The following is a 19,086-nucleotide window of genomic DNA, read 5'->3' as shown; positions in this document are numbered from 1 at the left end:
AACTGCTGGGATGTGATACTGAGATGAACTGGCCCATCTCCACCACCGTTAATAGCCAATGAGACATTGATGTTGACATGGAACCAAAAATTTGTCACGACGCTGGGAAAGAGCAAGGATCACAGAGGTGAGTGAGACTGATCAAAGCAGATGAGAGTCAGGAACGTTTATACAGGAGATGCAAACTCACACGTATACCTCGGCGTTCTGAAGCCGTCACAGTTAATATGCTGTCTATTAAAATTTGTTCAAATACAGCACCTGTCACAGCATGTACAGGGAAGGTGTTTGTTAGGTCAGTCTTACACGAGAAGAGCGAGGTGTAGTAGGGGGGAGCTAGCCCGAGCTGGCTGGGAGTGAGCGCGTAGCCTCAGCAGTGTTGGCTGTGCACCTCGTCTTCTCCTGGGCACCAAACCCCAGAGGTTATTGCACTATGTGGGCTTTAGTTTTACATCGGTATGATCATTTCTCACGATCTTAATAATATTTGAATGTCTGGCATGCTTTAATATTGTCTTCTAGCAGTACTCTGGTAGGAAGGGGAGTGCAATGCTTGTGGTTTACTGATTGTCTGCAGCAGAGATGAGACTGGAAACACGTTTCCAGAGCTCTCCTCTAGCTCAGGGCTCTCACCATCCAGTTCCACCCTTGTGGATCGGTGCTTGCAGGAGAACAAGTGGCAGCATCCTGGCAGCACAGCAGCCACAAGCCTAGTACCGCTGTGCTAATGCTCTGCTGCTGGTTTGGTAGCGTATGTGACAGTGGAGGAATACCTGATACATACTGTACTGAAGAAAATATGATGGCCGATGAGTCTTTACCTCTCGCTAGGTGCTTAAAACAACGTGCCATTACCATAGCAGCTGGGCACTCTGTGGGAAGATCTTTTCCATCTGATTCATATACAGGCTAATACATTCGTATTACTATTACATTTGTATTATTGTGTGTCCTTAAGCAATAAGAAAGCAGCAGATCTGTATTTTGGGCAGTCCCAAATGTCATCATTATTGTCCATGATGCTGTTATCTACCTTAACCTGAACTTTGAAAGCTCACTGCGTATGAGATGGTTTCAGAGTGAGCCCGTGTTCTTAATGAGTAAATGAAGTTACTGTTACTTTAGTTTGTTCTAAGTGTTGAACCCAGCATGGGATCTAACCTGGAATAGACATCTTGAGAATATTGCGGTGGAAAGTAGAGCGTAGGATTTAACACTGGAAATTAGAAGTTGATCCTACTTCTTATACAAAATTGAGATTGACAAAATTGAGGTTTATCTACATAAACCTTTAAACAAAGATGTGGCTCTGAATCAAAATTAGGGAACTGGAGAAATGAAGTTGAGGATTTTGTTCCCTTAAAGGAAACTTCCCCAGCAAGACTGTCAGCAGGAAGAGCTGCCGCGGCAGAGAACTGCACACAGACGTTAATGGAGTCAGCTCTCTTTCTGGAGGTCAAATTTGAATAAATCAGGATTGTTTAAAAATTACAATTATTGATTCATTGAATTTATACTTGGAGCTTAGCCCTCTTAGTTTTGAAGAGTCTGTACACCAAATGTGTGTGAATGACCAACTGAAAGGAAAAAAAAAAAAAAAAAAGAGATCATTATTTAGCTAATGATTGATATGTGTAACTTCAATATATGTGTAACTTCAAACTATGGTAACTTCAAATTGGATCTAATGCTAGCAATGATTTTGGAGGTCTGTAGCCCAGAAGTACAAATAAAGGGGGCTTTTGCAAGTCTCTCAGATTCCATAAAGCAGCCTATCCTGGGTCTGGCTATAAAGAATAACATGCCCCTCTCCAAAATGAGGTCCTCAAAAGACAGAGTAAGACAGTTTGAAAGTAGCTTATGGGTCCAAAAGTCCAACAGCAAACTGCACAAAGCTGAACTGCACGGCTGTACAGGCAATTTCCAGGCTTACGTGGATGTAGCAGAACGTTATCAGCGCTTCAGTCTGAAAGGGAAACACTCAGCACATGAAAACAGGAGTGTCCAGGTACCGCGACTGGAGATATTGCTGCAGCTGTATGACTGATTCGCATCACACTGGCTTGCTTTGTGCCAGAGCTGACGTGGGAGCAGGTAGGATCAGGCCCTTTGCATATGGAGGGGGACAAGCTGGAAGAGGGAAAAGGGGCAACGTTCCAGGCAGTGTGGTACAGAACACAGGGGGCTGGAGGCGAGGGAAAGAAGAAATGAAGGGTACCACGCTGGCATGAAGTGATACACTGTCACAGGCAGCTCCCGTGCTGATCCTGCACTTAAAAGTAGATTGACACTTATCCAGGAGGTGAGTTTGTTATTCTGTAACTACAGCATTTTCTATTATGTTTGATAAGGGAAAGAAGATTGGATCTTGGTCAGAAATATAAAAATTCTTCTCCTAGCAGGGGATAATAGCAGGAGAACAGGGGCAGATGACAACTGCAGATTTAAGAGTTCAGCATGGTCCTGGCAAGGCAGATGTGCTCGGTGCTGGGCTGAGATGCCATCCCACGCTCATGGCCGGGCCCCCCTGTGGCACCCGGGGTCAGGGGTGTCCCACAGGCAGCAGCCCCAAGTTCTGCCCTCTCCTCTCCCCTTCACAGCTGTCCCTCCTGGGTTACTCCCAGCAATTTTTGCTGAAAGTCAACTCAATATTGCACAGAAAGTCATTAGAGCAAGGCAGACGGGGCCAATGCACCAGTAACCCTGATCTAGTGGATGTATTGGGGTGGAATCAGGACTAGAGCTGTAGTATGTGTGCACCGTGTAAAGGAGGTGTTAGCTGTAAGTGGGGGTGTACGTGTGTGTCTGGGTGCTCACCCCCACACACACGTATGTGTGCAACATATCCCTAGCTGGATGTGAAGAATGTATATGCTGGCTGGCTTTTGCAATTGCATGTTAGGTAGTGAGAAACCCTTCACTTTCTGCAAAAAATCAAAGCTCTCTTGCTTCAGTGTATAACTGTTGATCTAAGATGGGAGTTCTTGTTTTCTAATTCACAAAGCTTAAAAGTTCGCTCGTTTTATATTAAAATGATAGCCTTTGCAAGAGACCTTCAATCTAATTAAAGCCAGGAGATTAGCATCCCTTAGAATATTTGCAAAGCCTGCAATGCGAAGTTAATGAAATGTGTACACTTTTAGAAATCTTTAATTTTTAATGAAAATAATTCTAGACATGCACCTTGCTCCTCTGCCTTACTTGCTTTGTCCAAAACAGGGACTGTTTACAAACAACACGGTTGTGGGGTGAAGAAAACAGGTAATCAATAGGCTTCTGTGTAACTACTACAAGCCTCTCTTTTATCTCTTCTATTCAGCCTGAGAATTTAAGTATTCCTGCTTAATAATAATAAATGAGAATATAGTTTTAGAGAGGCAGGCAGTTAAGGTTATGAATATTTGTGTGCATATATATATAATATAATATTTTATATACTACCTTTATATTATATATAAGGTAACATTTTATATGTAAGATACAATGTATACTATATTCATGTAGATAAATGTATATATAGGTACATAATAAATGATATGCAGTTATATAAAAAAATACCCACACAGTGACTGCTAAGGGACCTTAAATAAAGCAAATAAGGCAAAAAAGAGGCCAGCGTTGCAGGGGCATGTCTCATATTTGGAGAAATGGGCTGATCTCAGAGGTGAGGGGAGCAGCCAGGGCTGTGGCAGGCTAGTTCAGCGGGGATGACCCAAGGAAATCCTAAGCAATTCCAGCCACCTTTTAGGCCAGACTCCTCTGATGATGGCCACACACCTCTGTTATCACTTGAGAAGGAAGCAAAGAGAAAAAAAGCTGAAGCACAGAGAGAAGCAAGCCCTGTTCAAAGACACATCTGCCCTCCCTGGTGTCCCTTGGGGCCACACACACCCTTTCCTGGGCTGCTTTAGAAACAGCTACGCCGTTAGAGCTAGTTACTGCCTCTGCTGCTTTCGCCCTTTGCATTTCTCTGTCTGCATTTTGCCACTGGAAAGACCTGGCTGTTGCATTCAAAATAGTCACTTTTTATAGTGCCAGCCCTACGTTACATTATGCTTACTCGATCTTTCAGAAACCTAAATGTTAGAATATCCTAATCTTGCTCTACATTTTAAAGCTGAAAGATAAACCTGTTGTTTAATGAAATCCACAACACTACAGGAATAGTAACCATTGTGTTTCTTCATTTCAAAGAACGGCTGAAATCTAACATCTGGTGTAACTGTACAAACCTGACCTTAGGTCACAGTAAGTATTGTATTGTTGATGATGGATACGCTTTTTTCATTACCATGCTGTCTCCATTCTTTCAGCATCCATGCTGTGAATCCCCAGTTATAGCAAGGACTATTGATAAATACTGATTTTTAAAATACAATTCCCCCCCCCCCTTTTTTTTTTCACTTTTAAGCATGCATTGTAAGATTTTTTTTTTAAATGGCTCTTCTAGTTTGTTGTCAACAATATGCTATTATATGAGCAAACTCTTCTGCATGACAGCTCTAACACACAATGATCAAGGATTATGTGCCTGAAGACGCAGCTATGATCCTAAAAGAACAGTGTCACAAAAAGGTGATCCTCTGTGCCTGATGCCTTCCCCTGTACTTTCCTCTTCGGGTGCTCGTTTTCTTAAAGCCGTTGTAGGAGGAGGGTTTAAAGTTGAAATTGTGAAGCAGATGTGGACACCTGTGAATGTGCCTTTGCACATCATTGTTTCAAGATCTAAGCCCCTGTGCAGGAAATGAGGCCCTGCACTGTCCCGTATGATCGATGCCCGTTATCCCCAGGGTAATATGGACTAGAGCGGGGGCCGCAAAGCAGCTCGCAGTACTGTAACCAGGGCTCCCAGCAAGCCTGGTGATGCACTAGTGAAGAAACGAGGATATTGTCCTGGTAGCTGGAAGCTCTGATCAAATCTTAACTACATAAACGTGACCAGAAGCCCTGCAACTAACTGGGGGAGAGAAGGCAGATTCTAACGATGATTTCTATTTGTTTGCTTTGTTGAGCATATCTGTCCCCAGAACCTTTTGCTCCATTTCTTTGCAGCTCTCCAAGAGCTTAACAAGACTCTTAGCATCATAGCTTTAATTTTGTCCCCTAAAGCTATGAAACCTCACATTTATTTTCCAGTCTTTTGGGCGCCATGAGGCTCATTCAGACTTGCCTCTCTGGAGCAGAGATGCTGACTGGGATTGCTGGGCTCACCAACAGTGAAGGGGAAATATTTTCTTTCCTAATCCATACGCAAGGTTGCAATGCACTTACTGTGTTCTCCCTAGGTGCTAATATTGCTTCATAATGTTACTGCATCATGAAGCAGAGGGAAAGCAGAATATCCTCGGCTCACCGTGCTGCCTATGGAGACATACAGAATGAAGCTTTGGCTCCCTGAAGTCCCTACACTTTTGCTAACCCAGCATGGAAAATGTCTGAAGGCATGGCATTTACACTTTTAAGAAACATCTATTCATTTCAGTTCTGCCAAAGCTAAATACATTTATAGATTTGTTCATATTTATTTTTAGAGCAGAATTCTGTTTGTTTGACAATATCTGAAAAATTAAATACCTGGGGCAACATCACCGACTGCAGCTGGTACACTGGAAACTTGGGGAAATACTTGCTGTAATTGTGAGGGGTTTATTTAATACCTCTCAATGCAGAGTTAACTCATTCAGTGAGGACAGCCTGTCTGGTGGGCTGCTAGAGCTGCCCTCACTGCCGTGCTGCGGGCACTGCCCACCCGTCCTGCCCATACAGACAGGACAGCGCTGCCCCAGGCTGAGCACGGCATCACCTTTGGCTTCTCTCTGCCCCTCCAGCTTACCCAGACACATACTGACAGGCAACCCCCAGCACCTCAGAGGTACTACTCAACAGCAGCCGTCTTCCTTGCTCCAGAAGTTCACGCTTTGCAGTTAAGCAGCATCTTTTTTTTCATTCAGTGACCTCAAAGTACTTTGCAAACATTTAATTAAACCTTTCTGCCTCCGTGTGCAATAGGTACTGGGCCCTTTGACCAGATAAGCAAACAAAGGTATAAGGAGCCACCAGCAATCTACAATTTAAGCTCTATTAAAGGGTTTTCAACTAGGCAGTGGAACCAGAGGAATCCCAAGTCAGCAATGAGAAAAGAGGCGTGGGCTGGCCTGGAGCACGGAATCCACAGCCCCTCCTGCAGCCGAGAGGCGAGTCCCTGGGCGCAGCCGTGCCGGGGGAGCCAGCAGCATCCCAGGATGGCCCACAGCTGGGCTGGGTTGCTGCACCCCAAGGACGCAGCAGGCTCTGGACCCGCTGAGCTGTGACCCGAACCACACTGGCAGGACAGTTAACAAACCCCTGGATTCTTCCCACCCAATCTGCACTTTCCATGACCTCTTTCTTTCATCGGTAAAAGTAAATTGAATTCAGCACCTTTAAAGACCCTGTCTGGATCCATAACATTCACAACCACGCTGTAACCATGAATGAAAATCTAAGAGAGGGTATGGTTTGTATCCAAGGGCTCTTTTGCTTTTTATATGTTTACATATACCAGCCAATGGTCAGCAAATAAGCGCCATGGCTTGTAATGAAATGTTCGAACCATCTGTTTTAATCTGCGATTTAATTTCACTGTAAAATATTAAAGTTGTTCCGATGGTTGGGCTGGTAGGGCTGCTTTATATGAAAAGGATTGAGTATCCCAGAGCAATTACACTGCACCAAGCACATGCTACGGGTATTATATTCTGTATTGTTATTTTGTTCCATTAAAAACCTTAAAAAGCCTTCTTAATACAGCATGACAGAGTTTTAGGTCTCTCCTTTTTGTTAGAAAAAAGTAGCAGATGCTGAGGACAAGTATTAAGGATCTTTTTGAAAACAGCATGAATTTTTCAAAGTGCTAAAAATAAATAAAGTTTAAAAAAGCTTGCACGCAACCAAGCGAAGAGGGACTGAGGAAGAGGAGAAGATTTCTGTGTCACACAGAGGAAGGTGCCTCAAGTTGATGGTCAGCACGGGGCAGTGCCGGTGTGACAGCCTCTGGTTGTTGTCCCAGCGATGTATCAGCATTCGCAGCGTCAGAAGGTAGGTCAGAAGCTTCAGGGCCACGGCGAGGCACTTCGCCCTAGTGTCGTCTCCTGCAATGCATTGCACAAACAAAACAATCATTCCTTACATTAGTAAAATAATACAGTAAGACTAAGTTGTGTGGGATTATTTTACATCATTTCTGACACTGACTTTTTGCCTTTACCAGCAGCTGCGTCATGGCCCAGGATTAAAATGCCTGCGCTTGCTTGCAGCGGTGCTGAAATTAGGTGGCTGATCCCTCCTTTCTGCGCTCCCACTTCACATCCACACTCGAGCTCATCAGGCCTCTAAAGAGACAGTGGCTGAGAAAGGAAGAAACCTCCTCCCAGACAACAATTATTTCAAATTATTTCCACCTCTTTTTGGTAAGTGGGCAGGGTCAGTGCAGCGTGCTGCTGGGTAACCACCTCTCTTACCTGTGTATGGCTTGAACGCGTAGGTTCGTGTGTGCCTTGCAATACCGTGATGCCTTGAGACAGTTTTCACTTTAAGGAAACCCTTCATAAATGCTCTCCTTTTTCTAGGTGTGGACCTCCAAAGGAATGAAGATATTGTCCTGGTAGCTGGAAGTTCCGGTCAAATCTTAACCGTGGGCTTGAAAGGACAGCTAGAGGTTGCTCTTTCAGCAGGTACGCGTTTTCGCCCCTGCCCCAAATTTCACATGGGACCTCGAACAAGTCCCAACACTCTCAATAAGCAGCATCCCAATGCTGCGGTCCTGGTCTGTCTCACTTCTGGGCTGTCTGATGGCTGGGATGGACATGGGGCAATAACGAGGAGCTTGGGTTGGTATCATTGGTGTACCCGAAATACAGAGCCTTTCTCCACATGCTGGGACTCTTAGCAATCTGGTGAAAGGGACACACGTGTGTTTCACCTGGCAGAAGCTCCCCGTCTCGGAGGCAGGAAGCATCGCAGCCCCGTGAACCCGGTGCTTTAGCTAATCTAAAGCCCTGCAGGGAGTCGGGGCTAATTAACTCAGCGCTGTGGCATCCTGACATAACTCCATGGCTTCTGGGACCCAGGCTAGTATTTCTACCCAGCACTCTGCCGTGCTACGTGATATATCTGCTTGCCAAGGCTTGCTCAGGTCCGAGCCCAGGACAGGGAGAGGCAGGGATGGCACCCACCGGCTGCCCCCCGCCCCCGGGCTCTGCAGCAGGCATTTGCCATTGCACCCACGGTCACGCGGTGCTCAGTGTTATTTGGAGTATATGCTACTTGCTATGCCTTTTTCCTGAACATAAGCTGGAAATTACTGATTTTTACCTTACACAGCTAGTATAAAAGCACTAATGTCCTAATGAAGAGTCTCACTTAGCTAAATGCTTCATACAGCTGAGTAAAACAAAGAATTTTACTAGAGCTTAACCCAGTCATTAATAAGCTTTTTAACCCTGACCTTTCAAATCAATGATCTACCACTGGTTTTACCTTTCAAGAAGGAATTCCATTTTCAAGTGATAAAACATATTTTGCACTCCTTACAATCTAATGATTATTCTCAGCGTTACTGGATATATGAGGCCATCAAACCATTAGAAGGTATAAAATGTATTAATGTACAGCATTCATGGCTACATTTGCTTTAGAGTCAATAAAAAGGAAACAATTTATAAAGGGCATTTATGCTCATTACAGAATATCGATAGATTGTTTCTCCCATCGTTTCTGAAGTATGAAGGACTCCCGTTCATGATGGATAGGAGAGGATTTGCATAAGCTCTTTGCTTATGCCCTGAACTTCCCCAGCACAGAGCCGCGTGCAGGGGGCTGTGGCCAGGCTTTGTGCTGGGATGCATGCGGGGTGGGACCCACAAACTCTTCCTTCCTGGGGGATCGAGCATCTCGGTTTGGGAGTTACTTGCAGCAGCCTTGCGAAGGCTCTGTAGGCAACTATGGTGTCTTCAGCCCCAGACATGAATCGTCACAAGGCTGTGGGCAAATCGGATCAAGGGTGGAAAAGAAGAAGGGAATCTGTTTATGAGGAAGGTCAGGAGTACACAAATGATGGCAGAGCTTTGCAGAGTGCCTTCCTAAGCAGTTGGGGGATGAGAGAGTCTGCTTGATGCATACAGGGGAAAAAATAGAAAGGAATTATATGTAGGGTAGAAGAGGATACAGGAGCACCAGCAATATAGGTAAAGGCAGAAGTTTCATAGTTTGTCCTAATGAATAACTGTTAACTGCAGAAATAAAATCTATGAAGAGACGAGTGATTAAGGCACTGGCCTGAGTCTCAGCAGACCTGGATTCGGTTCCTGGCTGTTTTCGGATTTCTGTCTGACTTTTGGCAAGCCTCTTCAACTCTCTGCGCCTTGGTTTCCCATCTGTTAAAGGGGAATAATAATATTTCCTTTCTCTCCTGCCTATTCCAGCAGCAAGCCCAGAAGGGCAGGCTCTGTCTCTCAGTGTGCGCACAGGACTTTCCCCACTGGGGTTTTGATCCCTGCACTGAGGCAGGACGTACAGGGATGGGGAGTGCCAGCCATAGGAGCCCACTTATTTACTATTTCTGGTTACTAAGGGACTAAAAGGCATGCTGTAACCTGTTAAACAGATTTCTTAATATCAGTTCTTCAGTAACAAAAGAAAAAAAAAATTGGTTGGTAAATAGAAAAGGAAAGCGATTCATATCTCTGTTAAGATCTGTAAGAGTCTGAACTTCTCCTCTGAAGTAGAAACATCACAGTTTGAGAGAAGGGAGAAAATGTTAACCACCGCACAAAGGCAGAGAGCTGGCCTTCTCCATTTCTGATCTTGCGCCTCTACACATCTGGCTTCTCTATATGGACTGACCTTTTCAACATTTCTCACTGACAAGCCATCTTCTCGATGCACAGAGTGGCTTCCCGGGCACCCATATGCTCACACCCATCTGGCAGGGTGAAATTGTGCCCGCTCACAGGCACACGCGCACTCTCTGCAAGCCAGGCCAGGCAATACCAATTGCAGAGCACTGGTTTAAGGGGACAACCAGCAAATAAAATTAAATCTCAGCTGCAGAGACTTTCTGGTAATAAGCAGTCCCAGTTAGAAATGCAAATGTCACTGAAAGGGAGCATGTCTGTTGACAGTAGACTTTGAGGAAAGCTTTGGTTTTAGTGCTGGTAAATTAATCTTTAATTACGAACATGCCTCACTTCTGAAAGAAGCGCCTTGCACACACTGCACCGGCAGCATGTGAAAGTTTCAGTCTGTTGCTTGCTTCTGTCAAACGAGACATCCCACCCCCAAAGAGCAGAGCAGAGGCGAGCCTCACGGGCTGCCGGCGGGTTTAGTGCCCTGCTGCAGCTGGGGCTGGGGCTGCCCAGGGCCACTGGCTCTCCAGGTGGCAAGAAGTTAGCAACTCGTTAAAAACACTGGTATTTAAACAGCATGACTTCCATGCTCTTAAATATAAATATCTAGATGAAGAATTATCAAGGTCTGAGTTTTCCAAGGCTCGGCTGCCTGCCCTCCGTGCGGAGCACACCTCGCCAGCTGAGAGGGGATCGCAAGGCGCTGCAGCAAAGCCTTCCTGAGGCCAGCGATGAGTGTCCAACACCTCCACTCCCGTGCTGGCTGGATTATTAAAATAACATTTCCACTTCCAAGTAAGTAAATAAATCTCACTGGCAAGTTTCTCTTGTGACAGCCAATATCTTGTCTCCCCGAGAACTGGGACGGTGTCCTGCAAAGCTGAAAACCCAGCGCTCTAAAACCTGAGTGCCACAGCCAAGAGATACACCAGATCCATCTTCTGAGGTAGCACATACAACAAAGTAAGCAAATGCGGTCTAGAAATCCTATTATTAAGGTTACAAAAATAATTTCATTTCAGAAAGTTCAAAGTTATGAAATCCTGCTGCAAGCTTTTGGGTTTTTTAGCCTACACCTAAAAAGCCTTGCCCCAAAAGCTTCGTTGCCCAAAAGCGGCCGTGCTGCACCCCAACTTCGGAAGGCCCAGAACACCTGGCTTCAGGTGCAACAGGAAGATCCCAACATACCTTACCATAAATATGCATATGCGACACAAGAGTCTGCCGCCTTCTTGGAGAGATGCCATAATTGATGGAACAAAGCACAACAAAACTTCACATCACTGGTGGATCAGAAGAACAGAGGTAACTGAAAGGCTAGAAAATTACAGGTTTACTGACATTCTGCTCAACCTTACCCATTCTTTATCAAAAAGAGATAATAACTATCTATAGGAGAGCTGTCTTAAGGCTCCATTCATTCCCTTTTGCTAGCCCAGCTGAGAGGTGGTATAATATAACGCACACTGGCATCTGGCATGTCATTTAATTACACCTTCAGCTTGCTGGGAAAATGTTTGAAGTGTCAAGGTAAGCAAACTATAAGAATATATTTCCCCTGCTACAGGAGAGCTCCTGCTATGGCAAGCAGAGAAGACAGGACGTGCTTCAGCCATTACTGTGGGTCTGTGTGAGGAAGGTGATGCAGAGGAATTTAATTCATGAACAGTTATCATCCTTTGGTAAGACAACAGTTGCTCCCAGCAGCCTGGATCAATTCCCCAACAGACATTTGGAATTTTTCTCCAAACAAACCATTGGTGTAACAGGAAAACAGTACTGTCAGCTCCGGATGGTTGTGCCTTCTCACATAAGCATTGAATATGCCCTGTTCCTTTAATAAAGAAGAAAAAGAAGAGTCAAGGTCATTAAAATGCCAGCCACCACCCCCAAGAGAGTCAGGTGGGGCTTGTTTTAGCTCATCAGCGAGGTAAGTGCTCAGCTCAACCCTGAGAGCCTCTCAGACATCACCTATGGGAAGGGTGAAGGTAGCCATCGCATCCGGGCGAGTGGGCACTTTCTAACCGGTGGTGACTTTCACCCCGAGCTGTTTCAAGGAGCTCTCTCGAAAAGCACGAGCTGCTCAGCAAACCAAAGAAGCCAGCACTGCAGCTCCCTAGCGAAGCCTCTGTTAGCTAAGGAGAATCCCACACACCTGTAAGCCAGCCAGCAGCTGAGGGCTTCCAGGTTCTTGTCATTTCTGTATTCCTACCTCACTATGTTTGTAAGAGAAAAAAAAAAAATTTCTATAGTTTCAGAGACACCTGTGCTGAGGTAGTTGCCCCCATCCCACAGTGCTGGGGGGACTCAGCTGCATTTTGCCGAAGCTCCACAAGCTCCATTCCCGCAGCCCTTCTGCTCTGCTCCGTGACTGCTCGGAAGTCACCACATATGTCAAAGCTCAGTTCTCAGTGTCACTGCTGTGAAATAAGACTGGCTTCTCCATCAATGCTGCTTCTGGGCTTTGACGCTGTACACACGAGGGCCAGGAGCGTATGGGGGGGCTCAGCATCGTGCCCCAGTTCAGCCTGTGCAGCAGTGGAGCTGCAGATAACCTCCCCGCTTGCTAAACCAAAGATGACCCCTGAGCCTTTGACCCTGCAAGCCAGTGAAACAAAGCAGAGTGCGTCAGGGCTGGACTTGTTACAAGTAATTGAGGTGAAAGAGATAAATCACATAATTTTTCTCTTTGTGCATTGGGGGGGTGGGAGGAAAGGAGAAGAAAGTTCAATGCAGAAATTAGTCACCTTGTTTTGTTCTTACTAATGGAAATTTCCCAGAAACCAAAATAAAGGGTGTCGTATAAGAACCCAAAGAGAATAAAATTAGCTAGAACCCACATCCGAACTTTTAAACCCAGTGCATGAATGCAGGTGTCTGCAGCTGAGCATGGTATTTTTGTTTCAGCTCATCAGAGGTATGAGTCACTTGCATCAAAAGAGGAGGATGCCTTGATCTGCGTGTGAGCGAGCGCTGGAGCAGCAGCTGTTGGAGCAAATACAAACATCCATGCCAAGGTTTGTAAGGATGGAGTTTATCTAATATGTAAAAAAACACCTGCTGCAAATGAAAAATTACACCCACAACCACCTGAATAAGATAAGCATATGATGGGGGAAAGGAAGAGACAGATTTGTTATTAATTTGTTGGAACTTTTGAACCAAACATCTCTTTTGCAGCAGAACGGTAGGACGCACGAGGAAAGAGTACTCCTTGCCCCAGACCTGCTCAGCAGCGTTTATTTTGCCTAAGTGATTTTCTTTTCTTTGCTAAGTCTGGCGGAGATGAAAACACTAACCTAAAGAAGATAATTAAAAGCTAAATGAAATCACATACAGCTGTGCTACTACATGGCTAATGAACATGCAAATATATACGCATGACAGGGACATAATGCAGACTGGCTGCCTTGAGTGGTTAGTGCAGATTTCCAAGAGCTGGAAACGCTATTGATTATAACTGAGCTAAACTTCCTGACTCCAGACTTCAAAGATCAGCCTCAATATAATCATCACGCGGCATATGGGAACGTGGCTGCAAGGAACTGATGAATAATGGCTTGGGGTCTTGAATGTTTGTACATAGGGTGGGAGATGCCCTCTGGGCCGCTGAGCGCAGGCTCCTCGGCAGCCTGGATCAGCACCATACAATCCTCCTCAGCATCTTGGCATACTCGGTCTTCCTGTCAATTAAGATTTTGGAGTTGTGGGGTTTAACTGGGATGTTTATTTTTGCCTTCCCACTTCACCTGGCAAGGCACTGCTCTGTGGAGGGGGACACTTCTGGGAGGACCAGGGCTGTAAGTAACACGTAGGGCAAAGCTTCTGGTACCCTATAACACAGAAGGCAATCAGCAGCATGGAGAGCTTCTTCTCTGAGGGTCTGCTGCCACATCTGCATGAAAGATGACCAAATCACTTCTCCCTGATTAGTTAAATAATATCCAGCTGAGAATAACTCCCCCAGCCCACCCAGAGATGAGATAAGTGAGTCAGGGCTCAGCCTGGCACAGAGCAGCTCTCCCATGGAGGGGACCCCGTCCTCCCCACTGCCACCCAGTGTCCCCTTCCCCGGCCATGCCATGATGGAGAAACTACAGGAGCAGAGCAAAGTTTGTTCCTCTTCTGTGGTGACCACAGACAGGGAACGTGGCTCTGGGGATGGCCATGGCCCAGAGGAGAGCATGGGGAGATGCAGCAGAGCCTCGGACCTGGGTGAGGATGGCAGAGCCACCGGGACAGCCGGGAGAGAGGACACCTATGGCAACCAAATTTGTGCTGAACACAATGGTTAGTGCATAAAAATTAATCAAGTACTACAATGACTTGCTTTATTCATAATACTTAATGGTCATGTAATAGGAGTTTTTATTCAGCAGTTAAAGTTCATAAGTGCAGGTTTTACATGTAGAAAGGTATTATGCTGATAGTTTAATTACACACCTTTCTGCACACCAAAGGAAATGGGTTATGCGGGTTTTATAATTAAAGAAGGACTTCTGAGGGGAAATGAACTTTGCAGTTAGCAACATAATATTTGATTTTTATCAGATGTTTTTGTTTTGAATTTGCCAGCGCTCGGTGATGTTGTAAACAGGTGAGAACGCTCCAAACTGCACGAGGGGTCGGGGGAAGCTTTGAAAATGCAGCATAAAGTAGCAATATTTAAAAATAGCAAGGGTGAGCGTGAGGCATGAACAGCTTGCATTTGGAAGGCTCTCCAGAGCTCTGCCCATGCAATTATATGCAGTACAAGTCTGTTCAGTATGTCTAGGAAACAGGGGAAAAACCCAGCCCGAACAAGTAATTGAAAAATAAACCCTAGTCCTGGCCAAAATAATAAAAAGTTTTACTTCTTATTTGTCTTATTTTTGTTTTCAATAAATTTCATGGCCAGTGAATATAATTTTCCCCTCCTGCATGCCTGCAAAGGTGCCAAAGCCAAAAAAGTGATGGATGTTTGTGTGCATGCATTTGCTGTTGGAATACATGGGACTGCTCTCGTTATTCCAGGCAAAGATGGGCACGAGCCACGGGCAGCTCAGGGCCAGCTCCTGTCTCCCTCCGACAGCGATGCGGACGCCTGTGCTAACCGTAGTGGTGGCGGGGAGTCGGCAGTGCCAGGGCTCCTCCCTTCTCGGCTTTTAAGAGGCTCTGCTTAGCAAAACTTCATTTCTATATACGTATCAAAGCACGTACAAAGTATATGCAGGTATATGTACAGATATATATTTATAACCTACTGGGAGAAAGCCATTTTTCTAACACAGCAAATATACCGGCAAGAATTTTTCTAAAGTCTAAAATATTTCAAACACCGCCAAATGCCCCTGCGCTCAGATGATATAAACCAACAGGCTCTTATCATGCCCAACACAAATGAACACTAACAAGCGGTTCAACCAAAATAATAATTAAAAAAAAAAAGCCAAAACCAATAAAATTTGTCCAAAAACAATAAGCAAGGGCAAGGTCTGAAATATTTTGAGTACGCCCTTTCCTTTCTGGCAGGGCTGGGGAGTGAGTGCCCTGGGTATGATGCTTTGCTGGTGAAGGTGGAGTTCAGGTGGTGGCAGATGGTGATGCCCATGACAGGGCTGCCTTGGCTGGCAGCAGCCTCCTCTGGCACCCTGCACCCACAGTAACAGCTGAATTTGGGCATCTCATGTATAAATACAGTGGAATAATTTCAAAATCCTTAAAATTGGAATAGACACTCAATAATTACAACAGGAACAGTCGTGTAAGGGTGTATCCAAATATAACTGGACAGGTTGTTCTTTATTTCATTGGCCAACTGCTTAAATTAATGACAAAAAGAACTCTGACCATTTTTCTCTTATTAAATCCATACACTTTGGCTGTACTCATCATCGTTAACATACTGCTAAAGGAGCTGTTGCTGTATCTTTCAACCCTCATCCCGCAATCAAGCCCTCACTGCACTGTTGTGGATTTCAAATATTCACTTGTTTAAAAATAGAATGTGTTTTTTTTTTTAAAAAAAAAAAATCCCACTGCCAACTGAATGCAAACAGGTAAAAATTAACATATGCAATTGTCAGGTGTCAAAGGCAGCTCTTCAGCCACCGAGGTTTACATCGCCTGAGTGGGGCTCCCAACATTTTGAGGCTGCTTCGCCTACAGGCAGAAGTTGTGCAAATAAATATATACACTTATTTTAAGTTACACTGTGCTTTCTGGGTGTGTGGGTCTGATTAGTTCTTTGTAATCTGTGCATTTAAACAAAAGACCCGGTAAGCCTGGAGCTAACGGCTCAGCCTCCACGGGGCAAAGTCGGGGCGTACCGCGCGGTTACAGAGATGCTCTCCATGATGCTTGTTCCTCCCGTTTGCATGAGTTCTCCACCCTTGCAAAAGAGGATACTGTTCCAATTATTATTATTTTTTTTAAGTCTAACAAGGATAATTATAACAGGATTAACAGATTCTTTTTCTTTCCCCCCACTGCCTCGTATCAGAGAAAGTATTATACCAGACTTAGGACTAGACGCGTTTTTGCTGTATATGGAAATGCATTAAAATGAATGTATAGCTCAAACACACTTCTCCTCCTTTGTATTGTTTTGTAGAAGCCACTTCTCCCATGAAGGGCAACCACATGTGAAGGGAAAGAGTCCAAGTAAGTATTTGGTAAACATTTGAAAATGAGAGACAAATAGTGCTGTGCAATCACACCATCTTACTTCAAATACCCACTCGGAAAAAAAAAAAAACCATAAAAATTAATTCCCTAACAAGCCAAGCCTGGCTCCCTAAACCGGGAGGAATCGCAATGCTGGTAAACTTGCAGAAATATTTTTACAATTTTATTAGAGGTTTTAATTCAGTGCTTTATCTACCTCTGTTAGTCTGCAAAATAGCTTTAAATATTCAAGTGGTAATTAATGAATCTTTGCAAATCAAACATTTTCATCTGTGCTGTGGTACAGTGGCAGCGAGAAGGAGGGGTTTAAAGTGTAATTGTTTCTACTGTTCCCCTTGCAGTGCTGAATGCCTTTTTACCCTTTATTATATCATTGGCTTTTGCTTCAGTTCATCAGCACTTCGCCACATCTTATCGTTCGATATTTGCTTTTTTTTTTTTTTTTAGTTCAAGATTTCTTACTGTGCCTTTGCCAGAGACATTCCTAAGGAGATGGAAACTCTCTGAATGTGGAATTTTCGCATGAGTGCAAAATAATAAAAAGCATGTGTGTATTAAAAAGGGATCAACTTAATGGGAAATGAGCATTGGGTTACATTAATATTCTATTACAGTAAAAATCATATTTAATAAATTTTCTCCAGATTTTTCAGAATCTTACTGTATTTTTCTAAGTTGTATGCCAATCCAAAGAAACAGTGTATATGATACATTTGATTTATGTTAAATAAATAACCTGCACAGCCCATTTTTTGGTTTTTTAAAAAAAAATTAAGTGTAGAAACACACACCAGACTGAAATCTGCGCTTAGTTTCCATCTGCTAGGAGGAATAGTGTCGGTCTTGTGCAGCAGAAAGCCTTTATAAACAGTATTCTATTTTATTGATGCTATATGTGGATTTTATGTTATGTGGCAAGAGCAGGAGACTGAAAACATTGTAATTTATCCTAAACCGTAAAATTATACTAGTACTAAAGTAATTACTTCACATATTAAAATACAGTTTCCTTTACCTTCTTTTGTCATCACATAAAATTAGGCGTTGAGCGCTGCAGCGTGAAGGGGCCGGCGCTTTTCTTGCCTTCACAAAGGATTGACACATCCCTGATCGTACACTATATCACCCGACCCTTGTTGTTCTGTGACCCTAATTAATATTATACTCAGTGACATTTATGTATCAGAGCAATAAGCTAAACAGGAAACAATTTATGTCACCTAAAGCTTTTTAACAAATCGATGCAACTATTTGTAATTGCTTGTTTCACAAGATTAAAAGTACTCAGCCTTGATCTTCGCCCACAGTTTTGTGGCCAACATGACCTGTGCTTCCGTTGTAAAATAGGAGTGTTGGTGATCAGCACCTATTTCCATCAAGTAATCCATATTGCTAATATTTCTGGAATTTTAATGTAGTTACAATTTATAGCCGATCAAATGTGGTTACCTAAATTGCTGTTGCTAGTAGACAGTTTAACTGTCTTTATTAATTACAGTATAATTTAATGTTTGAGTACAGGCACTTGTGTTGGTCATTTTTACAGCCAAAGCAGTTATGTGCCTTATGACGAACCATTTTAGCATTTTCAATGGAAATTTGCTAATATGATGAGTGATAAAAATGTCAAACTCTGGTAAATAATGGTTATTGCTTTGGCTGGAATTAATCCTTGAAAGGACGGTTACCTTCAAATTAACATTATAACTTGAAGACAAAAAATGTTTTTCAGGCTTCTGAGATGCATGAAAAATGGCCACTGAGCTCCTCTAAGTAAATACATACTAAACCCTGCAAAACATGGTGGGGTTGTTGTTTTTTTCTCTCTTTTTTTTTTTTTTTTTTTCTCCCCTCCAGGTAGACAGACATTTCCTGCGGAATCCAGAGAGGAGGGGCTATTTCTGGTTAACTACCCCAAGGTGATGGTGTTTACCATTCCTGCCTCCTCTGCTTTGAAGGTATCTAAGGAAGCCAACGGCAGGGGGCTAAAAAAGGAGGGACTTTGCTGCTTTTTTTGACAGGGGCTTTGGGGCAAGAAAGGACATCCCACCGTGGCAGCCATCATCCTTGGGGACGCAGTGGTGTGTTGCCACCAACGTGGCAATATGAGGCTGAAGAGCGCTTCGATGTGACTGAATTAACCACTGCTGCAACGAAGATAAAAGATAGCCCTGATTAACGCACTATTAAAAGAAAGTTTAACATCATCATTGAAGATGGAGCCTGATTAATAGGTCAAAAAGGGCTAATTACACTTTGTTGTGAGGAAGGGTGTGTATGTGCCTGCATGCCAGCCAGAGGCACCGGGAATTGCTAGTCCCTTAAATTAGTCCAATAACGAGAAATTTGTCGTACTCTGAGCTCGCGGCCCAAGTTAAATGTCACCGTTTGGATCATCTGCAGGGAGCAGCACATCAGCCACTGCGTCCCCCCGGGCCCAGCTTCTGTGCCAGGACCCTGGGTCTGCCACTGCCCTTCCCTCCGGTACGGGAGAAACCCAGAACACCCCACGCACCGGCTCCGGTTTTCTTTGGAC

The 19,086-nt window shown here is 44.2% G+C and overlaps 2 long non-coding RNA genes across 2 annotated transcripts; both read left to right on the top strand.

Moving 5' to 3' along the window:
* The first annotated feature begins 4,484 nt into the window (after positions 1–4,484).
* LOC129784555 (uncharacterized) lies at positions 4,485–9,671 on the top strand. Its single transcript, XR_008747422.1, has 3 exons — positions 4,485–4,575; positions 5,286–7,448; positions 7,608–9,671. It is a non-coding gene; the product is annotated as an uncharacterized LOC129784555 (long non-coding RNA).
* Positions 9,672–9,877: 206 nt separating this feature from the next.
* Positions 9,878–18,366, top strand: LOC129784547 (uncharacterized). The gene is made up of 4 exons (XR_008747402.1): positions 9,878–11,189; positions 11,452–12,901; positions 16,477–16,526; positions 16,998–18,366. It is a non-coding gene; the product is annotated as an uncharacterized LOC129784547 (long non-coding RNA).
* Positions 18,367–19,086: the final 720 nt, after the last annotated feature.

Source organism: Falco peregrinus, chromosome 5 (assembly GCF_023634155.1).
Source record: "Falco peregrinus isolate bFalPer1 chromosome 5, bFalPer1.pri, whole genome shotgun sequence".
Lineage (NCBI taxonomy): Eukaryota > Metazoa > Chordata > Aves > Falconiformes > Falconidae > Falco > Falco peregrinus.
This window is presented reverse-complemented; position numbering and strand designations above follow the sequence as displayed.